We start from the raw sequence: 12,933 nt of genomic DNA, 5'->3' as shown, positions 1-12,933 counted from the left end.
TCAAGTTTATAGTGATCCAATTGCATTCTCAAGTGATGCAAATCTTGTGAATCAAAATCAAGATAATAGAATTTCTCAGCAAGTCGATAGATATGATCAACATTAAAAAGCTTAAAAAGCACAACTAAGTTTAAGAAGTTCAACTGCCTCATCCTTGAATCTATTATTAAGCTCTTCAACTTGAAAATCTATTGCAGCTGTAAATACATCAAATCGATAGTGGTGCTCAACTGTGATTGAATCAATATGTTGACAAGAACGGCATGTACCAGATTTATAACGAGCTTCCATGTGAGGCATCTCAATGTCATACTTGACACAAACTTCTTTCACATGACTAAGTAGGAGATCAAATCCTTCTTCTCTCAAAGTACGAAGCAAAGTTTTAGTCGTTGAAACATAATCCATTGCACTTAAAATATCTAGAGATTTCTCTTGCAATGCTCGACAAAGCAGATTTGTCATCCCCATTATCTTATGCATCGAGTGTAATATGAATATGAAATCAAAAGACTTCATCGCAATCAATGCACCACTAGCTTCACTACGATGGAATTAGAAGCTCCATCATTCACCATATTTTCTAACACGGTAGTCACAGAGCTATACATATAAATCATGCTACAAAGTGAGTCGAAATTAAAACTCCAACGAGTCTTTCCTGGGCGTAATAAATTTCCAATTTGTTTACATCCTCTACCTGTATCACGTTCACCAGTAGCTACCATATGTGCAACTTCAATTCTTTGAGCAGAATGTAATTCACCGTGCCGTTTAGAAGATGCATTGATGAGATTACAAATGGAATTCAATTTTGAAAAGAATAACCAAATGGATATCTCTTTTTCAGCAGCTGCAGTTAATGCTAGTTGAAGTCGATGAGCAAAACAATGTACATAATATGCACACGAGCAATCTTTCAAGAAAAGAGCCTGCAATCCATTCCAAGAACCGCGCATATTGCTAGCACCATCATATCCCTGTCCACGCATGTTGTGGATATACAAGTAATAACGACCAAGTGCATCAGATATTTCTTTCTTAAGTATTGCAGCAGTTGTATCTGTAACATGAACAATGGCAAAAAACCGCTCACGTAAAAAGCCTTCAGTATCCACAAATCTTAATACAATAGCCATATGCTCCTTGTTAGATGCATCTCTCGCTTCATCAACTAAAATGCAGAATTTTGCATCCCCAATTTCTTTACGGATCTTGGCTCTCACTTGGTTGGAAATGATATTCAAGACATCTTTCTGTATATCTGATGAAGTATACTTTTCATTCTTAGGAGCTTTCTCTAAGACGATGTCCCCAATACTCTTATTCATTTTTCCTATAAAATTTATCAACTCGATAAAATTTCCACGATTATTAGAAGATGGAGATTCATCATGCCCTCTAAATGCGCATGCTTGCAAAGTGAGACATCGAATGCTTTCAATAGTTGTTGTAAGCCGCAATCTGTTCTTCTGTTTTTCTTCTGAAGATTTTGCATTTATCACTTTGTCAATATGACGAGGTATATTCATCAAATTATCAAGATATTCCACAGCATTGTTATGTGGTGAAAAACTGCATCCTATATGCATAAAAAATGCACATCTATCGCCATCATTAACTCGCTTCCAATATTTGAATCCATCCATTGTAAATGCAGTATTACGAGGATGTTTATGTTCAAACAAGAAGTACGGAAAACAAAATGCAGCATCATTCGAAGAAGAGTACTCTAACCAAGTAAATTTTTTAAACCAGTGACTTTGGAATTGTCGATCTTGACTTCCAAATTTGGTTGGTGGATACTCTTTCTTAATTGTTTGATATGGCCCCATCTTGATATAAGCTCGTCTAATTTCATCCATTTGATTAACAGGATATTTTCATATTGGAGTACGTAATGACGGATCAGGTTCAAGAGAACTCACGTCAACATCAATTCTATATATATATATATATATATATATATATATATATATATATATATATATATATATATATATATATTTATATGGATTAATGCATAATATTTAAAAGATGCATTGTTGACAATTAATTCATTAACTGGGGCATATACAATTATGACTCTTAAACAAAATCTCATCAAACACTATAAACAAAAGATAGTTTCCATTGAGTATTGAGAAACACAAACATCAGATATAATTAGCAGTATCATGAGTTGAGTGGCAGAAATATTATATTTTCTATTTAAATTAGCATATTTATTATATAATGTAAAAGCTTAATCATTGATAAATACTTTTCTTATGTTGGTTGGCCCTTGAGAATCGAGAGTGGAACTGGAGAATGGATTATCAGACCACTGGAGCCTGGAGGCGTGAATTGTGAATGGGAGAATGGGATTTCGGAATTGAGGAGTTAGGACTGGAGGCGTGAATTGTGAATCGGAGAACTGAGAATGGGATTTGGGAATTGAGGGGTTAGGACGTTAGGTTAGAATATTTTTTTTTATTTTGTATATTATTATTATTATTATTATTATTATTATTATTATTATTATTCCAACCATTTATCATGTTCGTTCTCTTTCTTTTTGATAACTATGTAGCCAAAATTTTGATAACTATGTAGCCAAAAATGAAAAATAGAGAAAATGTAACGGAGCTAATCAACAAAATTTTAAAATAAAACATATTTATTTTATTTTTTTTTTTAAATTAGGTGGGGCTGGACCCACATATACCTCCGCCCCTGATTTTACGGTTTAGTTATTAAGCATTGAATCTAAATATATATAAATGAAGAATTTATTATTATATATTGTTGGGCTATATTTTACTTAAGCTGAAAGTTAGACAGACCCAAAACTTAATCAAAGTCAAGAAGAGAAATAGAATAAGCGGATCAGACAAGAAAGTCCATTAATTCAAAATTGGTTCAAATAGTTCAAATGACGTGTAAATAAGAGGAGACTGTGTGAAAGAAACATGGGTAGACTATGAGTCATGGAAAGAGTGAACAAAATCGTATAGTACAAACAAGAAAATGAGTGCATCGGGTCAAAACAAGGTGCACACACATTTTCTTGCACAATTTTAGCAAACTCCCCGCCGAATTTTCCTTGCATTAGTTAAGTATTTTTTTAGTTTTCATTCCAAATTCCAGTAGTATGAGTCATTTTCTTTAATATTTCAGCAACGTTCTTTTGTTATATGTTAATATTTTGTAAATTCATATAATGTATTAAAAATATAAATCATGTTAGGACTTTATCTATCAATTTCTAATAGTTTTCTTTAGTTTTCTTTGTTTACAGCGTCATATTTGTTTATGAGATCATAACGGACAGTCAAATTTAGTATCTACAAACGTTGTGTTCCTAAATATTATATTTTTATCAGTTTTTATACAAATCGGTGCATCTTTACACCTAACACGTCCGCAAATCAAAATAAAAATATTGTGCAAACATATATCTTAACAGATTGTTAACCAAAATCATTTCTGCAACTATATAAAAAGTTTTGGATGGGTAAATATTTTTTTCGGGGCGTATTACTTGTACTCGTTATCTTTTCTTGGTTGTGGACATACGAGTCCACGGTAACATTCATATTGAATCTTATAAAAAAAAATTATGCGTATTAGCTACACATATTTTTGTATATCAAATAATATTATATGCACTTTTTTTATTAAAGAGCTTATAATAAACGTTTTTTTAATAAATTTGGCGAAACATTATCAAATTTACAATTAAATCTTGAGTGAGTCTCATGTGAGACCGTCTCACGGATTATAATCTGTGAGACGGGTCAACCCTACCCATATTCACAATAAAAAGTAATACTCTTAGCATAAAAAGTAATACTTTTTCATGGGTGACCCAAATAAGAGATCCGTCTCACAAATACGACCCGTGAGACCGTCTCACACAAGTTTTTGCCTTAAATCTTTTTTCCTTATATATATATATAAGCATTTCCTATGTTTTCTATGTTTTCTCCGAACTTTCAACTTCCGACCAGCATTTTATCTCAATGCAATTGCATCTCATTCGCACACACGCAACGCGTGTGCGACGGCTGGAACATATACAGAACCATAATCGGGAAGAAATCGAAGGAAGTAGGGGACCAATGTTCCAACTTAAATTTCCATAACCCTCTGTTTTACTTTTGATGGTGGGAAAGTGGGCACTCTACTCGAAATTGAATGACTCTTTGCTATCAATTGCTATTAAGTGTCTTGCAGCTACTTTTTACCTTTTTCTCTGTAGTTGAAGTAATGGGCCTATTCCACTTCGACAATAAACTTTTGCTAACCATGAGAATTTAAGGGTGTTAATTCGGGTAAGTTGGGTCGGATTGAGCAATAGTATTATTTAAAAATTGCTCAACTCGAACACAACCCGAACTCGAGTCAACCGGAAAACTCTCAATCTGATTCTGAACCTGAATCAACCCGGTCAACCCGATTTTAAATTTTTTATAATTTTTTTAAAAGAAAATTAAAAAATATACTTATATTTTAATCTAAACACATAATAATAAAATCTATCATATATATGATTTAAATTTGAAAATCTAATTGTAGAAAAATAAATTATATTTACTAAATCAAATAAAAAAAAATGATCGAAATAAATATTAAATTATGAAAATTTATAATATAAATATACAATAAATATTTTTTTAGACATACAATATATAAATATAGAGAATATTTATTAATTATATTTTTTTTAAAAAAATTAAAATTTTCGGGCAGCTATCGGGTCCAACCCAAACATCATCTATCGGGTTGACCCGAACCCAATCCAACCCAGCCCAATCATATTATTTTCGGGTCAGCTATCGAGTCCAATCCGATCTGACCCAAACCCGAAAACCTGATTTTTTTTTTGTGTTGAACCGTGTCGGATTGATAGGCCGTGTCTGATTTTGACACCCCTATAAGAAATTATGTTTATGCCCCCATATTTAAGTAAAAGACTCGATAGCTATATATTAGGCAAGTACTCCTGGTTTGGTGATACATCGGCGTTGATGTTTCATGATGAGAAATACACTCTACATTCAAGTTTTTTTAATCGTGAGATTTCTTGTTGTCAAATTTTGGGTGTTGGTCTCATTTTCTGGTTTGGCATTTGGTCCATAAAGTACTGAAAATGGTGCCGAACACGTCCGTGTTTTTCGATGTCACGCCGAATTTTTTTTGGAGTCGTGTATTAACTTTGACATAAAAAGAACCGAGAACCAAAACATAATCTAACTTATAGGACCAAAATATAAATAGGCAAATCTAGAGGACTATTTTGACTATTATCCCAAAAATTTATCCGACTTTCAAAAACCAACCACAAATTTGACTATTATCCCAAAAATTTATCCAAAACAAACCACAAATTAGGGAGTGTGACTTAATTGGATGTTTAGTAGAGTCTGCAAATATTTTAAAAAAAAATTATGAACTTTTCATTTACGAAATTACTTACAAACAAATACTATCTTAGTGATTTCAACTTATGAATGGAGGAAGCTGGCGGGGCCCAAACTAACCTTGGGATGAAAGAATTAAAGAAAAGCATAAAAACAATAGTGATGGTAGAGCATAGAGCAGCACTATTAATTAAAGGGTTGGCATGTGATTTATTTCTCTTTTATGCTGGAAAGTGGAGGTTCCATTTCTTGCATTTTGTCAATGGAATAATATGGGGAAAATCCTATTTTACGAGTTTTTTCGGGGTCAGATTCGACTAAGATTAAAAACTCTAACAACTAGGATTAAAGGAGGATGAGTTTATGTTACATCAGGAGTAGATATCTCGGTTTTTGTTTTGTATTTACGAGTTTTTTTGGGTCAGATTCGACTAAGATTACAAACTCTAACAACTATGATTAAAGGATGGTGAGTTTATGTTACATCAGGAGTAGATCTCTCGGTTTTTGTTTTGCATAAGATGATTGGTCGATCATCTCACTTGAAAACAAAAAATGTAGAGTTCATCGATATTTTTTTTATTTTACAATGAAATGATTGACCGACTATATTATACAAACACACCGAAAACTCCCGATGTAACACTGACGCACCTGTTAAAAGGTGTGCCCATACACATCCTATCTTTCCTTTGGCTGCTGTGGTCTTGATATAAATATTTTTAGGTAGTTAGATTAGACAGATGATAACTTGAAGTGTAATATGCTTTGCATTTAGACAAAATCATGGCAACTTAAGTTGTTTCATCATAATAACACTTCCTTTCCCTTAGTTGTCTTTTCAAATGTTTAATGACTTTTGATAACTAAAACCTTTTGTTCTAGACTTTTATGTATATAATAAATATAATATATTGATGAGTATGTTTCTTTTGATACGATCTCACGGATTTTTATTCATGAGATAAGTCAGTCTTATTCATATTTACAATAAAAAGTAATATTTTTAACATAAAATATAATATTTTTTCATGAATGAATCAAATAAATATATGTCTCACAAAATTGAGCTTTAAGATCGTTGACCGACGAATTCGGTTGGGATTAATTCTAGCAAGCGGACTAGGTCAAATTATAGTAAATGGACATATCGATCCCACAGAGACTATTATTTAATTACTAAGATTCAATTATTTTATTTAATCTAGGCAAATAATAGTGAATGATTTGATTATTATTGCAACTACGTAAATTTTAAACTAATTTATGCTAATTAAATGACGGAATCAAATATCAGAGAAGCTTGGGACTTGGGGGTTATTTCAAATTTAAATAGAATGACCGGGACACACGACGGTAACAGACTTTTGATTAATATCATGCAAGGGAATTATTTAACTATAGATCATTTGATGTTACGATGCGATTCTCTATATTAATTATAAATCTAGTTCTAGAATTTATAATCCTATTTTCATTTAACAGTCCAACTATTTCTAATTGAATTTAATTAACCAAAAACGCATTCATCAACGAAAGAATCACAGCTGTCGCCCAAAATCGCACACTGAAACCGAATACTATTTCTAGTCGGTTTAACCGCATGTTGATTAATATTTTTGAAGCTAAATTTAATCAATTCTCTTTCGAGTCAAGATTAAACAACAAACATGCAAATAATTGGCCAAATTAAAAGCACGAAATTTATGCAAACATTAATCAATAACATAAAACAATTTTATAAATCAAACACTTCAATGAATAACAAAAATCAATCGTTTGTTCATATCGTGGTCCCGATCACAAAGGAAAACTACTCCATAAATTCAAAACTAAAATCAAATTTAATAATTGAATTCATGAATAAAACTAGGAAATTAAAAGAGACGAGAAAATCTCAGCGATGGCGCGCAGATCTGCGTGTGAAGCGCGTTGTTTCCTCCCTCGATTTTCTCTCCGAGCCGTTGCCTTCTTCAACAAATCTGAAATCTCCTCTCTTTTCTTAGAAGTCGGCTGCCCTCTCAGTTTTCTGAACAACCCTATTCTATCTTCGAATTTCTCTTTTATTTTTCCTTCAGATTACGCGCAAATCTTTTCCAAAATCTCGATCTGATATTACGCACACGGACCCCGTGCTTGCATCCGGGCAAGGGTCCGTGTAGACTCTGCCTCAAAATTCTTCCGGAATGGTGGACACGGACCCCGTGTCTGGGTCCGTCCTGGGGTCCGTGTACATACTGTATTTTTCTTCTTCCGGATGCAAGCGACACGGACCCCGGATACAGGTCCGGCAAGGGGTCCGTGTAGACTCTGTGATTGTCTTCCTTTGGCTTCAGATGCACGGACCCTTACACGGGGTTCGTGTATGGGTCCGGATTTCCACTTTTGCTATTTTTCCGGCATTTTTGACGTGGCATTGCGGAGTTTGACTTTTCTTTCATTTCTTTGGCTTTCATCCTCTTTTGGTCAAACCTACAATTTGCCATAATGGTACGAATTAAGCGCAAAACTCGGAATAGAACATGCCAGATAAGCACGAAAACGACAAAATAAAGACCCTAAAACACTATATAATTCGTGCTTATCAACTCCCCCACACTTAACCTTTGTTCGTCCTCGAACAAATCAGACAAAAATAAGGATGAGAAATATTTCAGATTCAGAACTCAAGTGACATAATCAAACCTTCTCAATTTGTCAAACTCTTTCACCCCCGGTCAAAAGATCACGCTTCGCATATCACAAGATTCGTTTTCGTCACAATTCAAAATTCAAACATTTACCCAGTAAAGATCAACAGAACAAAATGTGTGTAGTGTGTAGGTCAGACTCGTACTCATCTCCAGCTACTTGGTTTCATGATCACTTATTTTCATTTGTTATCGAAACGCCCCATATGCTTGACTTTCATACCCCTCTCTACTAAATATTGAACGACAGTGACTTGGTTAATAGGTCTTTTTAAGCTTATAACGTAAGGCCAAGGCTCACGGCTACAATAAAAGATAGGGAATCAAAAGTGAGATACAATAAATATTATTCCTGTAGCACATTCATTCAACTTTCGACTCGTCAACAGTTATTGTCTTTTCATCAATTCCAGAGCTCTAGCGTCTCCTTTTCTTTCTCATTGTCCACCAACTTTTACCCACAAAATTTTGTTTCGGGTGCTTTCAACACTATACATTTTCCTCCTTTTTCTTTTTCTTTCCACTTTTTTTTTTTTCTTCATGAATAAAAATTCATCGACTCCTTCACACATATCTCTTCAATCTATTGGAGTATTTCAAACATTTCAATGTGCACAGGAGTTTTATTTCTCTCACATGTAGGTGGGAAAAAGTGTATAGGCTATGATTCAGGTAGTTGATGTGGGACATTGAATAACTGACGAATGGGGGCTAACTGTGTGTCATTGACACACACCATTCGATTTTTTTCAGGCTCAAAAGGGGTCGCTAGGGGCAATGAATGATGTGTCGGTCAGGCTTGAAAGGCTCAAACGGTCTCTCCTTGAAACTACGACTCCTCTCACTCAATACTAGGCATGAAGCAATTTTCCGGGTGATCCCAAAATCTAACAAATTAATCCGATTATCAAGTGAAACACGAGTTCTTAGTCTACAAATAGTTCCATCCTACGTGAAAAGTGCTGTTAAGTGTTGTGCAACGATGTGTAACAAAACTGACTCACCCCCACACTTTGACAACGACACTGCCCTCAGTGTAAAGCAACATAAAAAGAACGATAAAGATAGTTATATCAAATGAAAGAAAACACTTCCCTGGACAAATGTCGAGTTGGTGGTGAGAATGTGAGACAAATCAGCGACTCCTGAAAAAAAAAACGACATCGAGTACACCAGGAAACGTAAAAAGGAAAAGACAATAACACACAAGCGCTCCAATAAAGTCCAAAAGATAATAAACATAAATAGCATGTCCCAAAACATCAATAACAGCGAACGAAATGTCTAAGTGAAACAAAACGAATACAATCCTCCACATAGTCCAAAATAAAGCTATGCCTCATCGTCTGACCCCAGCTCTAAGTCATCTAAGGCATCCAGTGTAGATCTGTCCCAAGGTGGTGCAGAGGCGTCGGGGGACTGTTGCTCGAGTCGAGCCAAGCGGGTGCGAATGTCGTCCATACAATCAAAAATGGCCGAGAAGACCTGACGGGTACCTCTCGGCGCGCTCTGTCGTGGTGGCACATGATGCTGAGGGCCGGCTCCGGCATCTTATGCTGCTTCTTCCTCCCCACGGGCATTCCAGCGCGGTCATCGATGGCAGGGGGAGGCACCGGTGGGTCACGGGGATGATGGTCGATATGTCGACTCTCAGGATTTCGATACCACGCACCCTGCCTGAAAATGAAATACATCCCCTGCATAGCCTGAGGGGTGAGCATCTGTGTAGAAGTGGGGGTGAGGGACGTCTCGCTGGTGAGATCGACGCCGTGGGCTGCTAAAATCCTGGAGATGATGATCGGAAAAGGTGCATATGGGCGCTTGTTCTTGGTGGGGTTAATATGTGCGACAGAGCGCATATGTGCGAGTATGATCGAAGCCACCGGAATCCCAGGAATAGCCCCCAACCCATTCAACATTTTGTCGATAATGTATAAATCTATAATTCTGACCTCGTTGTTCCCTGGTTTCCTTGGTACAATGTTGGCTCCCGTGAAATAACAGATTAAGCTATCAAGCAACGGGAGGGAAGTGGGCAGGACGCTCCAGCGAGACCCGGTCGGAGAAGTAGAGTAGTCGAGACGTTGTCTGGCCTCGGGGATCCGAAAGGAGACGTCAGAGAAGAACAAGTCTAGCTGATTATGACTCACCGGGGGGCCCTCATTCGGTACATTCAACAGAGCGGCCAGATAGGCAGTATCAAACTCAATAGGCACCCCCTTTACGAAAGTGCGGATGCGCTGCAGCCCAGTAGTACTCTTGTCGTCAAAGTTGGCATAAAATTGCCATACCAACTCGGGGAAGTAGGGACCGGTGATGTCCAACAGTGATCCCCACCCAAATTTATCGAATTCAGCTCTCAGTGGTACCTCGTTATCAATCCGGGGGTGGATAGACTTTTCAACAATCATAGCGTTCTCGTGCATGGCCGAGTACCATTCAGAGTTCTCGAGGGATGTGAATCTGGAGGCATCAAACTCTACTCTGGCGCGGCGAGATGATGAGGAAGCCTCGCCTCGTGCACGCTTACTAGTAATACGACGGGGCGGCATTTCTAGAACAAGAGACTGTATCCGAATACCCCACAAAATGAAGTGCAACAATCGCCAGACGACACAACCCAATCACTGATCACCACTCACCAAATGAAACGAACAAAGCACAATATCCCAGCAATTCAATATCGATAATCCAATCAACCAATCCGAAATACCCCAACAAACAGAGCACACCAATATGAATCGATCCAACGAATCTGAATTCAATGAAATAGAGCAACACCCAAGCAACCAAAGAATACACAAATCCACACCAATTCAAGAATTAGAAAATAACGCCCCAATCGACGGTCAATAGCCTCCAATAAACAATCAATCCCAAAACTAAACCACAATGAAGATATAACAGGCCGCCAACAAGCTTAATCCGGTACTCTAATAACCGATGAATGAGACCCACACAATAAGCGAATCGATGGCACGAAATCCCAATGTGGACAACCACTAATGGCGAAAAGGTTTAGCCACTCTTACCAGAAACTTGAAGACGATGGTGACGAAAACTCGGCGAAGGGCTGTGCTCCGGCGGTGGTCGGCGACGGCGTCGGGAGGAGGTGGCCCCGGTGTGTGTGTTGTAGGAAAGTGAAAGTGGAGTGGTGAGGTGCTCAAAAGGATGATAGAGTAGGTGATAATGTGGGAGAGGACGACGGAGGGGTGTGGCGGTGGTGCGGCAGTGGTGCGGCGGTGGTGCGGCGGGAGCGATTGAAAGTTCGATTTTTGGGGATTTAGGGATTTGGGTAGCAGAAATCGCGATTTTATTCTGATATGATGCGGAAATAAGAGACACGGACCCCGTGCTGGGGTCCGTGTAGAGGACCGTGTACACACTGGGTTCGGCTGTTTTGGAAGTGACATACACGGACCCCGTGTATGGGTCCGGGTCAGGGTCCGTGCACCTACTGGATTTGCGAGAGTCTGAGAATAGAAGGAAACGGACCCCGTGCATGGGTCCGTGATAGCATCCGTGTAGGTTCTGGAACTCGACTATTTTGAAAGTAAAGAACACGGACCCCGTGCTGGGATCCGTCCCATGGTCCGTGTATCCACGGTATCAGAATGTATGAAATAAACCCAAATGTGTTGTGTGCATGTACAATTCTATAAATCTAAAGATCAAATTTGACACTCAATAAAGCACACTAGATGCAAGAATTGTACAGAAACTCCCCTGGTCAAAATGGAGGTTTTGAAGATAGATCGCCTTGATAAATTCTCCCACACTGTAGAAATCCCACCGTCAGTAGATAAATTACCTGCACTACCATTCACTGAGATTAACTTACGAATAATGCGAGAAAAACAAAAAGAAAGTAAACTATAACAAATAAAAGAAACCAAAGCAAGAACGAAAAAAATAAAATTAAACACTGGGTTGCCTCCCAGTAAGCGCTAAATTTAGAGTCGATAGCCTGACTGTACTCCCTTGATTTAGTTGGGATCCTGCAGATCCTACTGTGGTCGGCTCATCGGGTATGGCACCACCATGATAGACTTTCAGCCTATGTCCATTCACTTTGAAAAATCCAGTTGCCTCACTAGTGATCTCCACTGTCCCATATGGAAAAACTTGCGTGATGGTGTAAGGACCGGACCACCGAGAACGCAACTTACCTGGCATCAATTTCAGTCGAGAATTATATAATAATACCTGTTGACCCACCACAAATTCTCGACCGACAATGTTCTGGTCATGCCAGCGTTTGGTTTTCTCCTTGTAAAGCTTGGCATTCTCGTACGCCTCCAACCTAAACTCATGCAATTCGTTTAGCTGCAGCACTCTATCATCACCTGTGGCTTTAACATCAAAATTCAGAAATTTAGTTGCCCAATAAGCCTTATGTTCAAGTTCTACAGGTAGGTGACATGACTTTCCATACAGCAATTTAAAAGGGGACATGCCGATGGGGGTTTTAAAAGCAGTGCGGTATGCCCACAGTGCATCGTCAAGTTTGCTAGACCATTCTTTCCTTGAAGTACCGACAGTCTTCTCAAGAATGCGCTTAATCTCTCGATTTGATACCTCGACTTGGCCACTAGTCTGGGGATGGTAAGGTGTAGCCACCTTATGTCGGACCCCATACTTTGCCAACAGACTGTCGAATTGACGATTGCAGAAATGAGTACCCCCATCGCTAATAATGGCTCTAGGTGTTCCGAAACGTGAAAAAATATTTTTCTTTAAAAATTGAACAACCACCTTAGAGTCATTAGTTTTGCATGCTAGTGCTTCCACCCACTTAGATACATAGTCTACAGCCACCAATATATACTTGTTCCCAA

Source organism: Primulina eburnea, chromosome 3 (genome assembly GCF_022965805.1).
Source record: "Primulina eburnea isolate SZY01 chromosome 3, ASM2296580v1, whole genome shotgun sequence".
NCBI classification, from domain to species: domain Eukaryota; kingdom Viridiplantae; phylum Streptophyta; class Magnoliopsida; order Lamiales; family Gesneriaceae; genus Primulina; species Primulina eburnea.
This window is presented reverse-complemented; position numbering follows the sequence as displayed.